This window comes from Cynocephalus volans, chromosome 14 (assembly GCF_027409185.1).
Source record: "Cynocephalus volans isolate mCynVol1 chromosome 14, mCynVol1.pri, whole genome shotgun sequence".
In the NCBI taxonomy this organism is placed as follows: Eukaryota; Metazoa; Chordata; class Mammalia; order Dermoptera; family Cynocephalidae; genus Cynocephalus; species Cynocephalus volans.
In genome coordinates this window covers 40,119,685-40,142,046 of record NC_084473.1, presented here as the reverse complement: position 1 = coordinate 40,142,046, position 22,362 = coordinate 40,119,685, and positions in this window count along the sequence as shown.

Here is a 22,362-nt window from a genome sequence, read left to right as displayed (position 1 = left end):
AAAGAAAGGGTTACCAGAAGTGTTCATTAAAGGAGTATTAGCCATCATCTACTTCAAACCTCAGCTATTACGGGTAGAAAACCAGGGCAAGAGAGGATACAGTTGTGAAGGAGTTGGAGCTAGCCCAGCAGTTGATTCTTCATACACCTCTGAGTTTTGAGCAAAGCCTTGAGAATCACACTTCTTGATCATTGCTGAGATAATGTTAGCAAAACTGTTTCATTTTCCCTAATTTCCTTTCCTGAGTGTATGCGATATTTTGGCCATTAAGAATCTCACCCCACCTCCCCTACTACTGCCCTTCTCACATGCTACTTTTTACATACTCAAAATAAATTCTGTTATTTATTGTATATTTATTGTATTTTAATATAATTGAAATAAATGGCATGGATTTATTTTTTCATACCTATCTCCATATTACTCATAAAAATAAGATAACCATCAATTTTTCTGGGACTGGGAACTCTTCATGTGCTTATGTCTTATCTCTCCAAGTAAATTATAACTATGTTGAGAGCTGGGATTCTCTCTCATGCACACACCTTCATATCCCCACAGTGTCTATTACAGACTTGGGCATAAATTATTGACTATTTGGGGGGAGAAACTTTTGTGTGAAGAAGCAAGGAGAAGCGTACATCCATATTTATATATGTATAGCCACCCATGTGAATACACACACAGGCTTTGAGCTGCCCTTAGGTAACAAGTGTGAAATCTCTTGTTGGTGATGCTAGACTTTTCATAGGACTGGTTTTAATAAAGAAGCATGTTGGATAAATGCTAATGGCAGTTCAGCTACCTATTTATTAAGAAGGATAAGTAATGATAGAGTAGTTTATGCATAAATGAAAAAAATAAGAGTTTTGTCTTTGTGGATGTTGTGGTTTTTTAGGAATAGAGCATTTTCTTGTAACTTTCCCTGAATGTTTTTTTTAATAAAATCATTAAGTAACACTTCTTTCTTAGTTGTACTTTTAGACATTTCTCATAATCAGTGTTCATGGCAGAATTGTTTTCATTAGGATCTATATTAGTACCAGTAAGTCAGATATTATCCTGAATTAAAATGCCCAAAGAGGAAAGAGGAAGCCCTGTACTGATTTTACCACACCTGAGCTTATATGGCTTGATCTTATATGTAACTTATTTCGTATTCTCTAAACTGGGATTTTTCAGGATTCAATAAACAAAATTAGGGAATATATTTGAACGTGAACATACCATAACAATTCACGACTTTATCTTTTTCTTTCATTCTTGTATTGTCATTGTAGGTTGCTAGCTGAAACAGTTGCATTTGTTTTTGGTTTAGTAGGTACTTGTAACCACACATTTGTAAATTCTTACTTTCTTAAAAGTGTTAAAATATATTCTTTCACAGTGGCTGTCAGTAAGTCAAAATAATATTTCCTCTTTTAAAATTTTTGTCTAGATGATCTGTGATCTCAGAAAGGGGGAAAAGATAGATGTTGGTGTTAGGAGAATTTTTTTTGGCTTGATATTTTCTAGAAGCCACTTAATTTACCTTTTTTCTATAGAAATAAAAAATAAAGCACTGAAAACTCCTAGCTCCGTTTTACTGTTAAGCTTGTGTAACTCCAAACACTGTATAAAGCTTATGTAACTCCAAACAGTGTATAGCTTCACAGAATATTTCCAGAGCCCTCTGACCCTACAAAAATTTGCATTCCCTATGGTATGCAATATATAACCCAGTCAAGCATGGTCTAAATATTTTATAGGATCATAAGAAGTAGGCACTAAAGGGGTCCTGGAGACCTTCTGATCTACCGTGCCCCAATTGTACACCCTTTGTCCCACCCAGATGTTAGAAACCAGGGAACTCTGCTCTCAGTGGATTATGATTTAGCCATGGTCACTCTAGTGTCAGATTAGGCCCCAGAAATCTGATTTCCAGGCTCTTGGTTCAGTACCCTATGGATATACTTGTTTTTGTTTTTTTGGTTTTTTTTCCTTTAATTTTGTCACATCAGAAAGCATGAAAGATTTCTTTTAAAAATATTTTCTTTGGTGCTTTGGAATCTCCCATGTTTCTTTAGGTTGAATTAAAAAGCAAATGTTGCTTTTAGAAGCCATGGATGTCAAGAAGGAGGGCTTGGGACCAGTGCATAGGGAACTCAGATTTTCAGTAGAATTTTTTAAATTGCAAGACTTCACAGTTGTGCACCCATTCACATATATACAAAAAAGTACATGTATTTCTTAGTTATCAGTGCATTATTTAGAAGAGCTGGACTGAGAAATGTCATAGTTGAATAGGAAGTAACATGGGTTGAAGCTTTAATGGAATGTTCTGGAAAAGTTCCATTTTGATCAGGGAAGGTTACATACACTTCTCTGTTCAGCATGCTTTCATATGGTGTTTTGCTTCCAGAGCCCATCTGCACTCAGAGGACTGGGCATATCAGTTCTGCTCCTGAAAGTAAGCTAATGATTTATGGCCCCATTTGCCATGGAGCCTTCCACAGACTTGTGAAATTTCATCCACAAGCATGAGTATATTGTCCCTGAGAGAGTGGGAAAAATACATTGTCTTTCCTCTGCTCTCACAGCACAATCAACACAGAAGATTGACTTCTATGACCAAATGTGGGGACTTCTCCCCATCAGCAAGCAAGCCACTAATTCTGCAGCAGACACCAGTTGGGTCCCTTCCAATTCAATTCTGACACTGTCTACCTGAGGATAGCATCAGATCTCACAGGGTGAGGGCTCAGTCCCCAAGACTGCCCCCACTTCAGATGCCAGTTGCAAGTCCAGGATAGCATCAGATCTCACAGGGTGAGGGCTCAGTCCCCAAGACTGCCCCCACTTCAGAAGCCGGTTGCAAGTCCAGGCCTCTGGAACATCTGACGAACCAGCTGTAAATCAGGATTCCCACAACTCTCTCCTAGGATTCGATTAGTTTGCTATAGCAGCTCATAGAACTCAGGGAAACACGTACTTATGTTTGTCAGCTTATTATAAAGGATATTACAAAGGATACAGACGAAGAGATGCACAGGGCAACGTATGGGGGAAGGGGCGTGGAGTTTCCTTGCCCTCCCTGGGCACACCATCCTCCAGCAAGCTCTATGTGTTCAGCTGTCCTGAAGCTCTCTAAACCCTGTGCTCTTGGGTTTTTACGAAAGCTTCCCTACGTAGGCATGATTGAAGGGCCTGTTTGTACAGATTGTTTTTGGCCTCTCTGTGCGGCATTCCTTCCTCCCGGGGATGGGGCAGGGCCCCTTCTGAAATGGGGGTCTTATGACCTACAATCAGATAAGTCAGAGACTTTTCTTTATGGCTAGCTCCATCCAAGACAGAAAGGCAGAGAAGGTTAGAACAAGCCAGGAATTATGAATGAAAACCAAAGTATACATATAATATCATAGTCCCATTGTATGATTAATTTAGGTCTAAACTTTCAGATTTTTCCAGTGTCCTCAGACATTCCCAAAAAACCCTTAAACTTTGGGCCATTGACATAAGCTCAGTTGTCAGTTTACTATTATTTGCTTAGGGAATTGAACTTGATAATCTGCATTTATGCTGTAATTTAAATAAATGAATTTTAAGGAACTCTAGTGGGACTCTTGTTATTTATATTTTAAAATATCAACAACACTATACCAAGTATAGTCAAAGAATAAATGACATTTAGTGGGTGAAAGCCAGAGGGAATATTATTTGGCTTTTACCTACCAGGAATAAGTGATTCTGTCATCTGTATCTGAAGTAGTGCTCTGTTGTATTTATTCATGTGGCATTGTATTAAATTTGGTCTTAAAACCAAAACTAAAATTTTCTGTAATTTTTTGTTAGATAAGTTCCCTCTCCTGTGACTTCAATTATTTCTATTGTTTTGAAGCTGACTAAATTGGCCAGTCAGTGTTGTTGCTATTGTGGCTCTGTAGACAAGCTTCAGACTGTTTGGGAAGAGTAGTTTGGGAAGTTAAAAACTGAAACTAAATAGAGATGGGTGGTTCTGACAAAGCATTTTTTAAGAAAAATAGAGATATAATTCATATACAAAATTTATCATTTTAAAATGTACAATTCTGTAGTTTTTAGCATATTCACAGGGCTGTACAACTATCACCGCTAACTCCAGAACATTTTCACATATCCTGTACCCATTAGCAGTCACTCCCCTTTCCCACTCCACCCATCCCCTAGCAATCACTAATCTACTTTCTGTCTCTATGGATTTGCCTATTCTGGGTATTTCATATAAATGGAACCATGATATGTGGCCTGTTGTGTCTGACTTTTGCCCCTTAGCATAATGTTTTCAAAGTTCATCCATGTTGCAGCATATATCGATACATCATTCTTTTTTATGGCTGAATAAAATTCCATTGTATGAATATACCACATTTTGTTTATCTGCTTATCAGTTGATGGACACTTGGGTTGTTGCACTTTTTGTCTGTTAAGAATAATGCTGCTATGAACATTGACGTACAAGTTATTATGTAGACATAGGGTTTTTCCTCTCTTGGATGTATACCTAGGAATGGAATTGCCAAGTCAGATGGTAACACTACATTTAACTTTTTGAGGAGCTGCCAAACTGTTTTTGAAAGCAGCTGACCCCATTTAATATTCCCACCAGCAGTATATGAGGGTTCCAATTTCTCCACATCCTCCCCAACACTTGTTAATTTTCTTTTTTTTAATAATAGCCATCCTGGTGGGTATGAAGTGGTATCTCCCTGTGTTTTTGATTTGCATTTCCATAATGATTGAGCATTTTTCCATGTATTTACTGGTCATTTGTATATGTTCTTTGGAGGCATGTCTATTTAAATCCTTTGCCCATTAAAAAAATTAGGTTATTTGTCTTTTTATTACTGAATTGTAAGAGTTCTGTGCCTATTCTGGATACCGGCCCCTTAGCGGATATATGATGTGCAAATATTTTCTGTAATTCTGAGAGTCATCTTTTCACTTTTTTAGTAGTATCATTTGCAGCACACACATTTTGATATAGTCTAATTTATCTATTTTTTTCTCTCATCTTTTATGTTTTTTGTATCTTAAGAAAATAAGACTTTACTCTTATGTTTCCTCCTAAGAAATTTACAGCATTAGCTCTCAGCTGTAGGTCTCTGGTCAATTTACAGTTAACTTTTGTATATGATCTGAGGTAGAAATCCAGTTTTATTCTTTTGCATGTGGGTATACAGTTGTTGAAAAGACTATTCTTTTCCCATTTAACAGTAATGACACCTTTGTCAAAAATCAATTGACTGTAGATATGTGGATTTATTTCTGGACTCTCAGTTCTGTTCCAGTGATGTATAATGTATATGTCTGTTCTTTTTTTTTTTTTTTTTTGGCAGCTGGCCGGTACAGGGATCAGTCCCTGGACTTCGGTATTATCAGCACCATGCTGTAATCAGCAGAGCTAACTGGCTAGCCTGTATGTCTGTTCTTATGCCAGAACCACACAGAAGACTGTAATTTTGTAATAAGTTTGGAAATCAGGAAGTGGTGAGTCCCTCATCCTTTTCAAGATTGTTTTGGCTAATCTGGGTCCCTGGCATTTCTATGTGAATTTTAGGATTGGCATGTCCATTTCTGCAAAAAAAGGCAATTGGAATTTTGATAGGGATTGCATTGAATCTATAGGTCAACTAGGGGAGTATTACCATCTTAGCAGTATTAAATCTTCCAATCCATGAACATGGGGTGTCTTTCCATTTAATTAGATCTTCCTTAATTTCTTTCAACGATGTTTTATAGTTCTTAGCATACAAGTATTGCACTTGTTTGGTTCAGTTTATTTCTAAGTATTTTATTCTTTTTTATGCTATTGTAAATGGAACTGCTTTCTTAATTTCATTTTCAGATTGTTAATTGCTAGTGTGTAGAAATACAACTAATTTGTATATTGATATTGTATCTTGCAACCTTGATGAACTTGTTTATTAGCTATAATAATTTTTTAAGGAGTCTTTAGGGTTTTCTATATATAAAATCATGTCATCTGCAAATACAGATAGTTTTACTTCATTCTTTCTAATGTGGACACCTTTTATTTTTTTTCCTTGCCTAATTGCCCCAGTTAGACTTCAATGTCAAATAGAAGTGGTGAGAGTAGACGTTCTGGTCTTTTTCCTGATCTTAGGGGGGGAGGTTCCAGTCTTTTACCATTAAGTATGATGTTAGCTATGGGTTTTTCTGTAGGTGTCCTTTATCGGGTTGAGGAACTTTCCCTGTCTTCCTGGTTTGGTGAGTGTTTTTATCATGAAAGGTGTTGGATTCTAACGATGTGTTTTATTGAAGAGAGGACAGATTTTTTTGTGAGTTGAGTTGCTGTACTGTGTCAGGAAATAAATTTTGTTGAAGTAAGTTTCTAAATCTCTACAAGATACTAATCAAGTTGAAACCATAGAAATGCTTATTGATGGTTTTAAAACAGTTCTTCAATTGAAATACATTTAATCATCTCTAGATCTGTTAAACTGGTTCTCTTCATTAACTCAAGTTAATTTGAGTTTGTGTTCACTTGTGTAAAGATACAGAAACACACAGACATAGAGATATAAAATGACTTGTTTTTGTTGATTGGTTTATTTTAATGTCTCTTGTCAAACTCAGATATTCCAGGATTATCGGCAGAATGCCAGAGAGTGTGGACAGAGGCACCTGCCTTCCTGAACAGTCAATGTTAGAGCTATTTCAGTTCTCTTCCACTGCCTATCTTGGGGATACTTTGACAGAAGAACTTGAGTGTCAGGAGCCTGTCTGAGCTTCCTAGAATTGGGTTTCCTACTAGTGTTTAAGTCTGCATCTTTCCATAGTACTTACAGGAAGTGTATCACTGAATTACTGAGGTGGAGAAGAAGGTATCTTAAAAACAAGACTTGATAGTTAATTAACCTCTGCAGCATTGATCTAGGAAAAGTCCTTTTTTTTTTTTTTTTTTAATCTTTTGTGTGCATATAGTAAGAGCATTTACCTAATGTGTCACTGCTGTGCTGGTCCCTGTGGCGTGCACAGAGGTGACCATCAGCCAGCCTTACCCTGGTGAATATCATCTGAGAGATCCTTGTACCTGTAAATCACCCCCCTTTTCCTACTCTAAAGACCCATTTTTTGGGTTAAACTGAGGGTTCTTTAAACAAATATTAAACCCAGATTTTTAAATGTAATTTATTTCCATTAACATAATCATTCTGAAATTCCTTTAGGAAGTAATGTCAATAAAATAAGTGGAAGAAAATCTCAATGTTATCTGTAAAAAACACTTTCCCAAATGGTTGGAAGATTACGTGAAGGTTTTCCTATTTGACTTTTAATGGATAGAGCTCCACTGGCATTTTTTCATGAATAATACTGCTAATGTAGTATTTGATTGAATACTTATAGTTCACTAATTTTGTACATGTGCCCCAAAGGCCTTTGGTTAATGGCCGCATTTTTAATAAATCTTGTGAATATGTGCAAAGCAAATGTTAGTAATCTTCAATGCAAATGTGGGTATCAAAGCCAATGGAGCTATGATCCAAGATTTTGGACACAAGACATTTGTAATGTTCCACATTTATTGAAAGTGTTTAGGGGAAAAAAGCTGTCAAAGAGAAGTATACTTTGCCATAACTGTAAAATAAGTGTATTCAGTACTATTCATAACAACTATTCTTCGGGATAGCAGGATTCCCCAATTACTACTTATTGAATGCTTGAATAATGGTTACACTTCCTAAAATTTGTAGAATAATGAAAATTATAGCAACTTTTTCATAAAAATAATATACTAATATTTTATAATTCTCTTATTTTTGCTTCATACTTTAAAGTATCCTGAAAGTAAATCTCTCTGACCCTAGTTGGTCATCCTAAACAAACATTGGTTAGAGAAAAAAATTTGTAACCAGGAGTTCCTCAAAAATTCATCTTCCTTACTGTATTTATATGCTCATTTGTTACAGGGAAACACAGAGGTCACTGGAGATAGTGGGATGTTTACTATAAGGACACAGCAGCCACTGCCTGGCTGAGTCTGGTGATTCTGGTATCTCTCCTTCTGCCTCTCAGGGCCTGGTATCAGATCGGCATTCCTCTCACCTGCATGGCATCTCTGCTACTCTTCCAGTATATTCTCCACCTGGGGTCTACTGGTTGATTCTCTTTCTGCTTTTCTTGTTCACATTCTGGAGGAGCATTAGCTTAGTCTAACCATTACCCAGACTGGGGAGAGGTTTTCCAAGCCAGGCTTGGAGAAAGCAATCTTTTTGGAGTGGGGAGATTGCTGTGGGCAGGGCATAGAAGATGGTGTTGGGAGTGCCATAATATGGTCCCCAGAGACGTTGCTTAGAACCTCAGCCTAGACCACTGCATTGATGACATTTTCCTGGTTGGACACAATGAGCAGGAAGTGGAGAGTACTTAGATGTTATCGTGATGGACCTGTCTGGTAATACTCAGAGCAGAAAATGGATTTTTACACAAAGCTCAAATTGCTGTTGTGATTAGCCAGTTATAACAAGAGTCAGTCATTCTGTGGGCAGAACCTATGGCTGATGTGTGGCTGTCTCTAGAAGTGCAAGTGTTTGAAGTCAGTGGCATGTTCGGTTAATAGTAAATAAGCAGATTTCTAGATCTCTTCAAATAATGGAGCACTTAACTTGGTATATACACTCAGAGCTCCTCTCCCTCACACCACCAGTCCCCCAAAGCTCTAGGACATTTTTGCAGAGGAATAACTCTGTGAGATTGGCACCAGTGAATACCTGAGGGTGTTGCATGCCTGTTTCTGTAGGAATCAGCAGGAGACCCCACAACCAGATGTCACTGACATTACTGTGGGAGTGGAATTTGGGTTGTGGATCTTTCTGGTTACTCTGTGTGCAGCTGTTTTAATGTTTATTGTTATTATTTAATCAGCTAGGTAGTCTAATTTTTTTAATCCCGTTTTGTTTCCCTTATTTTGATCTAATTTGGAAATTTAATAAGCAATTCCAGCCGAACTTCCCCTTAGAACATTTTTCTTGAGTACTTGATTAAATTATCAGGTGAAAATAATTAGAATTTTTTTCTCTTACTGTCACTGAGAGTTTGGTAGAGGAAATGAGTGCGGTAATTGTCAAATTTTTTAAAAATTTACATTGTCATTAGTTTGTTTTTATATTTAGGCATAATGAATACTGTATTTTCATTTTAAGGAAAATATTTTGAACATGAGTACCATTAGTAATCAGATTTTTTCAGTGAATGTCATTGCATCAAATTATTCAATAATTAAAAATACATAGACACTATAAATCTTTGGATTAGAGCAGAAATCTGGGGTATATTTTTTCTGCTTTATGTAGTATCAATCATTTTTCTCTTTTAGGGCCCAAAACTGATGGCTTACACATTAATGCACTAAATGGCCTCTGACTTAGATTTGTATTATCCTTCATTTTAGAAAGCCATTGACTAGAAATGTCCAAAGATAAACCGTTAGGCCATTTCTAACTTGAAAGTAAAGAATAGATCTACTTTTGTAAAGGTCACAGAATGTAAATTTTAAAATGCATTATGAATACCAAGTTATGAATTATATTTTATTTAAATTATTTATGCAAAGGTAAATGTATATCTGTTTGCACTAAAAAGTACGTTATACATCCAATCATTTTTATATTATGATAGTTCAGTTTTATGTTGAAAAATGATAGGAAATGTTTTAATTTAATATATTTTAAAGTTGAGTTAGGCTCAAGTTCAGTTTTGACCAATAAACCAGTCACCTCATTATCCTTCATAAGACCAAGGCATCTCTCTTTAGTTCAGAATAGCTTGAATTTTGATGCACATTTTTGCTATTTTCAGAAACTAAGTCAAAGTAGCCTTATTATCAGTGGTAGCCTTATGTGGAGAGCCTTATTGCAAAGATATTAGAGTATTTAATTTCTAGTATTTTTTCTAAAATTCAGAATCTCGGGTATTTCTGGACATATAAGAACTTTGAGAAGAGTTCTCTAGTTATGCGTAAAATATGTTAAGTACATTAAGAATGTCTTTATACTTTCTGACATTTGTATTTATGTTGAATAAAGTTATACCTCAGTTTCTTATTTGGTACTGTCATATGATAAAGTTCATCAATGGATAAATTACTATGTATGTGAAAAAGATATTTGCCTTAAATAGAGCAGTTCTGTCTTGCAAACAGTGTGTGGTCAAATTGTCTTTTTAGTTACTTATCTTTCTGTGCACCTAGTGAATGCAGGCCTGATAAAGTCCGTGGAAGTAAGAAAGAAGATGAAATCTCTGTACCTGGATTAAAAAGTATTTTCAATATGTAAAGGTTTTATAGAAAAATAATATATATGTGTTATGTGGTTTTTACTGCTAAAGACAGCAAGTGATTGAACAGGTAAAATATGTATTGGTTTTAACCATTATTTTTATTGGCCCTGTTCTCAATGGGAGTAGTGATTCAAATGTGTGTAGTCTTTTCTACTACTTGTGCTGCGTGTACATAACTATTGCTAATTGTCATCCTTAATGGCCACTGCATATGTCATGGAGGGATCAAATGTACTGTATCAACCAATAGGGAATGTAGTTTGGGTAGTAAAGATTGTATTATAGTTTGGGATTTAAGGTAATATGTTGTTTGGTAGCTCTCATAGGAATGATGGTTTAAATGGACATAGCTTTCATCTTCTAATAAAAAGATACTTAAAATCAGCTCAATTCATGTGACATAATTTTATTTTCTACTTTAATAATGGGCATAGTAAAGTGTGCAATCATTTGGGTCATAGCTTTTCTTACTTGGCTGTGTTACTTATGTATTTATGTCAGACATTCAATAGTACCTGTAAATGTGCATCAGCTATTTAATTAATTCGTGGTTGAAGCTTTTTAGCATCTCCAGTCTTTAAGGAAATAATATTTTATAAAACATTATCTTTGTTATGATATAAATATGTTGTATGCACACCTGAAAAAAATTCTGTACAGCTTGAACATTTGAATAGTTAATAAATTTTGACTTTGAGAACCACCTACAGCTGATACTAAATACATGTTACTGTCTGTTGAGTTGACTTCATTAATTAGTGTAGTTTGTTCTTGGTGGACTTATTTCCCTTTTGTTCTGAACCAAAACTTTACTTTGCAATAAACTACTGGGGGATGAAGCACAAAAGGTGTCTCCTGGCTGTGACAGTGCCTCCTCTGTTGATCAGATGGCCCTGAAGCAGTCAATTGATCCTCCTCTGAACTGCTTTCATATTTTCTTTTTCTCCCTTTTAACCCCTCTTCTGTGTGGTAAGGACATAATTAATCTCCATGAGGTAAGTTTCCAGGTGATGATAATGGGTACCTGTAGGCATGTAATATGTGTTGAGTTGAATCAAAAATCTTGGAAATTGTACCTTTTAAATACTGCTGCTTGTTTACAGTATGTTCTCAGTGACAAAAGTGCCTGCCAGACCCTTTCAGTTTTTTCAGTGAAAAAGCCACATGACCCCCCCTTCATTCCTACTCTCTCTCCTCTGCACCATCCCTGCCCACACCCCACACCCTCACGTCTTTGGGGAAGTGATTCCAGATTTGACATTCTTGCACTACAGTGGCCCTGCCCCAGAGCCACTGTCTCCTGGGCCCCCTGGCCTGGGTGGTGGTTCCACCTATTGCCAGAAGCACCTTGTCTGGCTGTGCCAACAGCATGGTGGGTGTATCAGGAAGCAGGCAGCAGCGCCAGGCAAGGATTTCCTGAGGGCAGAGCTCCTGCTTGTCCTGATTGTCTGAGTAGGCCCCTGCAATGGGCTTAATTGTGAAAATCACCCCTTCAGGAGTAGATGCAAAGACTTCTGAGTGCAGAGAAGTAGGTGACTTCCTGAACAGCCGTTGAGCCAGGGCCAAACATTTCCCTCCAGGGTCTCTGCTGACTGAGATGTGAAACAGTCTGCCCATGTACTGAAGAGAGGTTGCTTTCGATTTATTGCTGTTAAAGTTGTTGCTGCAAGAGCTGGGCATAAACTGTAAAAACAGTGGGGAACCACAAGAAATTTGTGATAATTGCATTTAAGATAGGAATCCATCCGTCAGGCAACACTTATGTGCTGTTAATCAGAGTAATGATTTCTAAGCCACAGGGTTTGCTTCTCATCTGAGTTTTTCTTTATGTTTTATTTTTGGAAGTAATCAAGTTTTTGTTTTCTTTTAAGGAAAAATAATAGCAAATGTCAGACTGAACATTATATGGTTGGATTATTTTTCACAAATTTAAAAGGATTACAAGCCAATGTGCATGGTTGAAATTTTAGATTCCCGAGAAGATAATGTTTTGGTAAAAGGGGAAGAAGTTTTAGTCTTTTTTTCCCCCTCTGTCTTCCATTGATGTCTCAAGTTGACAAGGTGGTAGATATATCAGTCAGAAGTTTCATCATCTCTATCTTTTATAAATCCTAGGCAAGGTCTGTCAAAGTACCTCTTCATTTATGTTCAGTGATGTTCTGATGAATGCTTTGCCAGAAATGGGTTTTGGCACTCGGCTACAAGAGCAATGTAACCTTTTCAAGGCCAAGGATTTTTTTTGTGTGTGGGTGGTCCTTCTGTCTGCTGTTTAAGTGAGCTTTCTACTTTGCCAAGGTCCTGAAGAATTTGTGGAGCTCAAGTTGGGGGTCTTGAACCACAAGAGTCTGGGGGACTTGAGGTTGACTTCACTTAGGCAGCAAGTTCTTTTATTGGATACATCTTAAATAATTGATTTTTCAAATTTATAAAAATATACTAGACAATATAGAAAATAGGAAGTGAAAAAATAGGCACAGACTTCCCTATCATTATAACAAGTTACTGTTGTCACTGGCTTTATTTCCCTCCTGTCACATCATTTTCCTCTGTGCTAGGCTCTAGCCACATGTAGAAGGCACACTCCCTGTCCATAGGAGCTCCTGGTGGGGAAAGAGACCAATAATAACATTAAAGAAATTTGGGATCAAGGCTGCTGTGAGACCTTAGAGGACAACCATCTCATTCAGCTCAGGAGTCAAAGAAGGCTTCCTAGAGGAGTGATTCTTAAATTCAGTTCAGAGAGACAGACCCTTAAGGATTTGCAACACTTGTAGGATTCAGTGTGTACCAAAGCAAGAGAAAATGGTTTGTTTTGGCAATTGCATTTGGTTGGGTACATGCACAGAGAAGGGCGTATGAGGGGTGCTATTGGCAGAGGTCAGATTAGGAAAGGCCTCATGAGCCATCCAAGGAGGTGGGCTTTCTCCTGTGGGTAGCGAGTCACACTGAAGGACTTAAGTCAGGTGAATGACATGGCAGGGTTTGTACTTAAGGAGGATCATTCTGTCAGCTGCATCAAGGGTGGAGAGAGATTGGGGACAGTGGGGGTCCATTAGGAAACTATTATGGTCATCATCCAGCTAGGAGGAAGTGATGAGAGTGGATCCAGTAGCAATGATGAGAGAGAGTGAGCAGCTTCTGGTGGGAAAGAGTTCCATTTTAGACTTAATGATTTGAGGAGCCTGGGCAGTATCCAAATGCAAACATCCAGCAGGCTGGTGGCTCTGTGCCTGGGCCCTGGGGAGAGGTTCCATCTAAAGTCATCCAAATAGTCAGGATTTGGGAATCCTTGGCTTATAGATAGAAGTATAAGCTAGTCTGGAAAAAGTTAAGAAAAATCTCTCTGAAAGAGAGTATTGAGTGAATAGAGGAAGTAACCAAATGGGACAAGAGGAAAGAGGGTTGAGGGACCTAGCAGGGAGGTGGGGCGGTGGGGGTATTAAAAGCCTCCCCACAGTCAGGTGAGGTTAAGGACTGAGAAGCTTTAATTGGATTCAGCAAGAAGGAGCTTATGGGGGCTTTGTAGAAGTCCCTCTGGTGGCTTAGAGTACAGATGCAGTTTACAGGCGTCTTCACAAACACGGTTGTAAACATGGACATATAAACAGTATCAACATTAAACTGATCATTTCCCTCTTACTGTGGAGTCTCCATAGCCGTTGCTTTTAATTTTCTGCATGTGGGTATACCAGAGGTTATCCTTAGGATAAGATTTCCAGAAATGGACCAGAGTCTTGACATTTTTATAGCCTTTGAAATGCACTGCCATGCTGATTTTCAGCTGGGGTGTGCTGATTTGTGGTGTCATTAGCAATGCTTGATATTGTCAGTTTCACCACATCCTCATCAGCATTTGGTCTTACCTCATTAAAGTATTTTCCAAATACAGCTGATGAACAAGGGCTTTCACTGTGTCAGTTGCAATAATATCTTGGTTACCAATGGCCACATCTTATAGTCACTTTTAGTCTCTAGCCAACCAGATCAAAAACCACAGACTGGATAGGAGGTTTAAAAATGAAAAAGAAAACAAACGTAAAGCCATCAGACTGTTGCCATGGGACCAACTGCTCTTGCACTGTGGTCCTTGTTAAAATGCTTTTTCTCTTGGGGTCTGTTTCTTGACTAAGAGAATTTGTTGATGTTTTCTAAGGTTCTTTCCGATGCTAAGATTCTGAGCTACTTAGCTCTGTTTTCTATTTGCATCTCCCAGTGTAAATAGAGTACAGGGCCCACAGCTGGCCCCAAATAAACACTGAGAAATTGACTGAAACCTTTGGTATAATCAGAAAATATATTCTGACTTTGAGTAGAACGATTATCACTAACAGAACAATAAGGATTTATTAAGAAAAAATAAATTACAGATAATCACAGAGAAGAAAATCAAAATCATCTGTGATGCTCTTTCCACATTCCTACTCTGCTGTTCAGCTAACTCCTACTTATCCTTCAGGTTTTAGTTTAATTAAGTTTCTTTTATCGGAGCCTTGTTGACCCCTGTAATAGATTAGGTTTATTAGATGTTCTCCCATCCCATTGGACCTCTTTTATTATTATCACTTCTGAACTATAAACACTTCATCAGAACAGCAACCCTATATGTTTAATTAATTATGGTATCCCCAACACCCAGCACAGAAGCCAGCATGTAATTGGTGCTTAATATATGTTTGTTGAATGAATGCAGAAACTCAGGTAATCATTTTTAGCATTTGGCCTGTTGCCATTTGTGCTTTTTCTCTGTGTATATGTCTCTATATCTACTGCTCCATGATTTTTTTTTTTTTCACTCCCATTGCATCATTTTTGGGATAGTGCATTGTTTTGTAGTGATTCATTCTCACTCATCAAACAGCCCCTTTTGTTTCTAACAACATACATTTGAGCCTTGACTGTCTGGGTTAAGGATACAACCTGAGACTTAGAAGATGTAAAGAATCGGCCCATTCAGTTTTAAAAAATTTGAACTACCTAAAGTGATCAGTTGTTGGAGAGGTCAGAATAACTATGATTTGTCACTGTGGTTAGTGGCCCTGAGTGGACCTAGATTGAGCAGCCAAGAGATTGAGGAAGGAAGATGATGACCAGCCTCTCCAGTGCACTTTCTGGGTTTTTTTGTTTTTGTTTTTGTTTTGGTGGCTGGCCGGTATCAGGATCCAAACCCTTGACGTTGGTGTTATAACAACACCTTCTGACCAGCTGAGCTAACTGGCCTGTCCTCCAGTGCACTTTCACACACGCAATATTGCTTAGTCTTTGCAGTAATCCTGTAAGGTAGGTGTTGTGAACTCCCTCTTCCACATAAAGAAGCTGTCTCGGGGTAGTTAAATAACTTGTCTGAAAACACACTAGCTCTTTTTGGCTCAGCTGAAATCCAGACCTTCTAACACTGAATCCTTGTGTGCTGATCTCTCTGGTTACAGATTTCCCAGCAGCCTTAGCTCTCTTGCGAGTAGTGCAGGCCTTGAAATGAGTTCTGGGATTTAACCCTGATGCACATGACCTGTTGTCACCCCACTGCTGCTATTTGTTAGTCTTAGGTAGTTATTTTATTCTCTTGAAGATACATCCAGCAAGCCCAGAACATGAAATAAGTGGATGATCTTCCTTTTAATCACAAGGCTGAAAGCTCATCTTGCATTGAGGAGATGAAAGCAGCAGAGGGCTAAGGCCAGGTTTCCCAGCTCTGATTTAGCAAAGCTTTGATTCAGAGCTTCCATCCTTGAGTCTAGCCTTTTGCAAGAATACCGGGAAGTACCATTTGCACTTTAGTCTGACCACCTGGGCAATAGCAGCACATGAGAACATGGGCCTGTCAGGAACAATGTTACACCGTTTGAGGAGCTAAAATCACAGTAGCATTTTCAGTTAAAAACCAAGAGCAGTTACACAAGGGTAGCATTTTACTACAAATGATGTAGCTGAAATTGAGTATATTCTTAATCACATTTAGACTCAGGGAATGAGCTACTGTGATAAGCTTCGGCTTTGTTCAAAAAGGACTATTATTGCTAATAATCATTAATCATTATGAGCCATAAAATCTGATACAGAAGACTAGGAGAATTAAAGAAGGGGGTAAAAAGTGAATATTATGTGCAAAAGTCTCATCATTTAGTCATATTCGGCTTTCCATGGTGCGATTTTAATTTTTAATAACTGATCTTCAGTTTTGGAGATTCTATGGCTGGCTGACTATACCAGTGGAACCACCCCAAGCTTTTCATAATAATTTTAAAAACCACATTTGTGTACACAGTTAAAAATGTTTAAAGGGGTAGAGTTATGATTAGAATGGTAAAGTTTTTAACCACACACACATACACACACACAAACCCACACATTTGTGGTGATTCATTCATTATTTCGTGCATCCCACATTTGATCAAAAGGATGCATTTATTTTTAAAACTCTGTTAGTTTTTACAATTGCATAAAAATTGCTTCAACAAATTTAAATAATATAGGAATATGTAAAATGAAGAATAAAAGTTTTCTTTATTCCAAATTGTACCCAACAGGTACCCACTGGTAGTAGTTTGTAATATTTCAGGATCTTTTTCTGTACTAGCATGTATTTGGCTACTTCTGCATTAAGAAAGCGCAGTGACAATAGCCAAAATGTGGAAAAAACCCAAATGTTCATCAATAGATGAATGGATAACAAAATGTGGTATATACATACAATGGAGTATTATTTAGCCTTAAAATGGAATGAAATTCTGATACATGCTACAACATGGGTGAACCTTAAAAACATGCTAAGTAAAATCAGCCAGGTATAAAAGGACAAATACTGTATGAGTCCACTTATGTGGAGGGGAATGGAGAATATAATGAGTATAGAATTTCTGTTTGGAATGATGAAAAAGTTCTGGAAATGGATAGTGGTGATGGTTGCATAACATTGTGAATGTACTTAATGTCACTCATTTGTTTATCTAAAAATGGTTAAAATGGTAAATTTTATGTTGCTTATATTTTACCATGATAGAAAAAGAAAAGCATAGTGAGCATGAAATTTTCTATTCTAAATACGTAGAAATGATAATGTACAATAAAAACATTTTTTTAAGTTTTTATTGGTTTTGGCAGCTGGCCAGTACAGGAACCGAACCCCAGACCTAGGTGTTATCAGCACCACACTCTAACCAACTGAGCTAACCAGCCAGACCCAAAATATTTTTAAATGTAAAAATATGTTTGTATTGACAGCTTGAAGTTTGTATCAGTCACTTTGGATTAAGTTATACGGTAACTAACAACCTCCAAATCTTAATGGCTTACAACCATAAGGTCTGTCTCTTGCTCATGTTGCGTGTCTTTCACGGGTTAGCCACGAATCTATGCCAGAACCTCTTCATTTTGGGATCCAGGATGAAGGAGCTGCTGTTATCTGAGATGTTATCAATCTGTGTCAGAAGAAAAAGAGAAGATAGTAAAAGCATGAGACTTTAAGTATCTGCTGAGAAATGTCACACTTCATTATTCACATTTTATTGACAAAGCCAGTCACATGACTTAGCCTGAAATTGTTGGGATGAGAAAACATAATCTCCCGATAGGGAGGGACAGCGACTATTTTGGAGCAATAATACAATTACTGTAGGGTCTTAACCAGAAATATGACTCTTGTATGTGTCTGTGGAGGAAGGAAAGCATTTATACATGTGAGACCTCACTATGAGCTGGTGCAGGATCTGGAATCACACTATCTGAATGGAGTAAGAGCCCTGAGCCCTAATGTGAGGCCTGGCTCAAATCCCAGTAGCTGCTTAGACTGGATCACAGCACCAAAGAAACCACTTGACAAGAAAGGGCACAAGCAGGATAAAACTGCTGTGATACAAGCTTTCAAACATAAATTACAAAGCACTTGAGGAGGTCCAGCTCTATGAAAGAGAATCTATAAATCTAAGAAATAGGAGACTTGATATCAAGAAATAGAAATAATAGGCCAAGGCTGGCTGGTTAGCTCACTTGGTTAGAGCATGGTGCTGATAATACCAAGGTCTAAGGGTTCAGATCCCCATACTTGCCAGCCACCAAAAAAACAAAAGAAAATAAAAAGTTATAATAGGCCAATCCAAAAGTCTTTAAAATAAAAAGTATGTTTAAAATGCTTAAAGATGTGACAGAGGGACTGATATTGGTGAAGTAAGATCAGGAAGCAATGAAACAAGAACAGGTAGATGTGAGAAAGAGATAGTCATTGAAATTAAAAACTACTAGGCTGGACACATTTAAAGAGAGAATTAGTGAATTGGAAGATGGAACTGAGGAAAACTTTAGAGTGCAGAACAAAAAGGCAGTCAATCAGCTAATGACATGGAGGATAGATCGAGAAGCTTTAGCCTATGTGAACTAGGATTTCCAGAAAGAAAGAATAGAAAGAGTGAAGAAGGCAATAATTTTTGAAGGCAAAGTAGCTGAGAATTTTCCAAGATTTGAAAAGGACACAAGTTACCAAGTTGAAAACACCCAATGCTGAGGCAGATTACAAAAAAAAAAAAAAGAAAGAAACTACACTTAGATAAAATATTGGAATGAGGGCCGAGCCCGTGGCGCGCTCGGGAGAGTGTGGCTCTGGGAGCGCAGCAGTGCTCCCGCTGCGGGTTCGGATCCTATATAGGGACCGCTGCGGGTTCGGATCCTATATAGGGATGGCCGGTGCGCTCACTGGCTGAGCGCGGTGCGGCCAGTCACAAAAAATAAATAAATAAAAATAATTAAAATATTGGAATGAAATAGAATCACCTTAAAAGCTACTGGGGAAAAGACATTATCTACAAAGAAATGACAATCAGAATAACAGGATGCTTATTATTAGCACAAATTGATGCCAAAAGACAATGAAATAACACCTTCAGAGTACTGAGGGAATAGGAGCTGAACTTTGAAATCTGTACCCAGCTAACCTATCAATAGTTTGTGCGCAATAGAGATATTTCAAGACGCGCAAGTATGAAGAGCCTTACTACCAATGGACCCTCACTGCAAGGACAACTAAAAACTGCTTCATCAGGAAGAAAAATGAACTTGATAAACCACGTTGACACATTTCAAATGTAATAATTATTATTATGATAACAGTTGTGTGTGTTTAAAGCCAAGCTGATAGTTACATTCTAGGCCACAAAAAGATGAGAAGGGAAGTATCAGAAAACTCAGAAAAAAGTTAAAGAATGTTAAAATGCTTATTTTTTTTCTCAAGGAGGCTAGAAATACTGGTTAGCTGTAGGCTTTGCTAGAAAAATACAAAATAAAGTGTTTAAAATGTAAGTGATATCACTAGAAGAATAGAAGTAGAATATACAACATCTTAATCACTAGAAGAAGAAAAATGGAATAAAAATTTTATCAGTCCAATAGAAGGTCAGAGAGAAAGAAAAAAACCAAAGAAAAAAATACAGTGAATAGAAAAACAAGATGGCAAATATATATCCAAATATATTAGTGGTCATAATTAGTATATGGAGATTAAATTCCACTATTGAAAGAAGAGACTCTAATTGGATTTTAAAAATCCAGCTGCATATTGTTTATAAGAAACACTTTTTAAAAACATGACATAGAAATGTGAAAAATAAAGGAATCGAAAGAGATATTTCAGATGCCACCACGGAAGAAAACTGGGTAGCTGGGGTCAGGTATGGGAGGAAGACATTACTGAATACACTTTTAAGTTTTGAACCATGTGAATATATTACATTCTTAAAAAAAAAGAAAAAAAGATCTCAAGATCTCAATTAGTAGCCTAAAGAAAGTTGATGTAACAATATAATATCATATATAACAATATAATAATGATATTAGACCAAATAGCATTTAAGGAGAAAGGAATTAATGTACACAAAGGTTATTTTATACTACTGAAAGATGCAGTCTGCCAAGAAATGGTAAGAATCATGTATTTCTTTTTTCTTAATAAAATGCACCGTTTTATTTATTTATTTATTTTATTTTTTTTGGTGGCTGGTTGGTACAGGGATTGAACCCTGGACCTTGGTGGCATGAGCACTACACTCTAACCAACTAAGCAAACCAGGCAGCCCTAAGAGTCATGTGTTTATTTATATCCAATTAAAGAGCATTAAAATATATAAAGCAAAACTAGTAGAATTTGACAAAACTACAATCAGAATTGGAGATTTAAACACAACTATGGAAAGAATCGATAGATCTTTGTTTTTACATACGCAAACAACAGTGTAATGACAAAAGACCCTAGTGTACAGAAATCACATAAAAGAACCCAGAATCGGTCAGGGTTCAGCTCAGGAAAACAAAACCACTCCAAGTATTTTGAGCACAAAGGTTACAGAGAATTAGCTGCTTCCCAAATCATTGCCAGGCCTGGAAATAGTGTTAGTATTCACAGATACATTTTTTTTTATTTTTGGCAGCTGGCCAGTACGGGGATCCAACACAGATATAATTTTTAATAATTGCTTATAGCAAGTTTTTGGCAGAGAGTATGTGTTATATAAATATCTATTAGATAAAAATTAAAAACATATAGAAAGCTGAGGGCTGTTGTGGGATTAATGATTTCAAGATATCATCATAGCTATAATTCAGATGCCAGGAAGCCATTACTGCTGCTGCTACCACAATTTCCTCATATCCAAAAAGGCGGTGACCAGATACTGGAATATTGAGTCCAAAGGCAGTCAGTCCCACCTCACTTGCCAGCCACCACAGCAGCAGGATGAAGATCTCTGCCTCATTTCCACCTTCCTGCTCTAGTATGTATGCAGTAATTCATGTATTCATGTATGTATGCAGGCATGCATGCAGTTCTTCAAAGCTAAAACATATCCATAACTCTGGCTGTCACACAGCCTGGCTCTCAGCCCCTAAAATTCAGAGGGAAACAGAGGAATAGGTTAGAATGAATGTCAAGTACCAATTGATGGTATCAAGTACAAGTAATTAAGAATCAGCATAATGAGAAATGTATAAGAACCTTAAGAAGAAAACTTTAAAATACCACCGAAGAACACCATAGGAGAACTGAACAAGTGGGAAAACATTTTATGTTCTTGGATCAGAAGACTCAACATCATAAAGAGGTCAATTCTCTAATTTATAAATGTAATGCAAGAGCAATAAAATGGCTAACTCTTGTTTAAAACTAGATATACCGATTCTAATGTTCATACGGAAAAATAAGAACAGTGAGGAAAATATAAGAGGTGGATCAATGAAGAGGAAACAGATCTTCAAACACACAAACTCTCAAAAATGAAAATAATGGAATATTGATGAATGAATAGACCCAAATCAATAAAACAGAACAGAAAAGTTTTTAAAAGATTAAAGTATATAATAAAGTATATATGTTAAAAGAACTATCTCAAATCAGTAGAAAAATATAGACTATTCAATAAATTGTATTGAGATAATCAGGAAGCCATCTGGAGAAAACAAAATATTGGCTCCCTACCACAGAACATACACCAGAAAAACTCCAAATGGTTAAAAGTTTAAGATAAATGTACAACATAAAACCGTAAAAGTACTAGAAGGAAACAGGAGAATTCATTCATAACTGAAGTAAAGAAGGTCTTTCCAACTTTGAGTACAAAGTACTGCATAGCAAAAAGAAAAAGGAAAGAAGCCACCATAAGCAAAGCAAAGTCTAAAGACAAACAAAAACTAAGAAAAAAACGCAACTTACGTCACAAAGGACCAATCCCCCTGATATGTAAGAGCTCATAATCAATAATCATTAAAAAAGAATCAACAACCAAATAGAAAAATGAGCAAAGTATATGAACAGAATTCACATAGAAAATACAAATTCCCTTAAGTACATGAAAGTATGCTCAACGTCATTCAGACTAAGAGAAATGCAAATTAGACTAGATACTATTTTTCACCTATCAAATTGTCAAAAATTCAAAAAGTTTAATAATATGCTTTGTAGGTAAAGCTTTAGGGGAAATAGTGGATAACTTCTGAGAATTTATCTACAGATATATCTACATGTGTGAATTGATATATGTATAAGGTTATTCATGGAGCATTACATAAAAT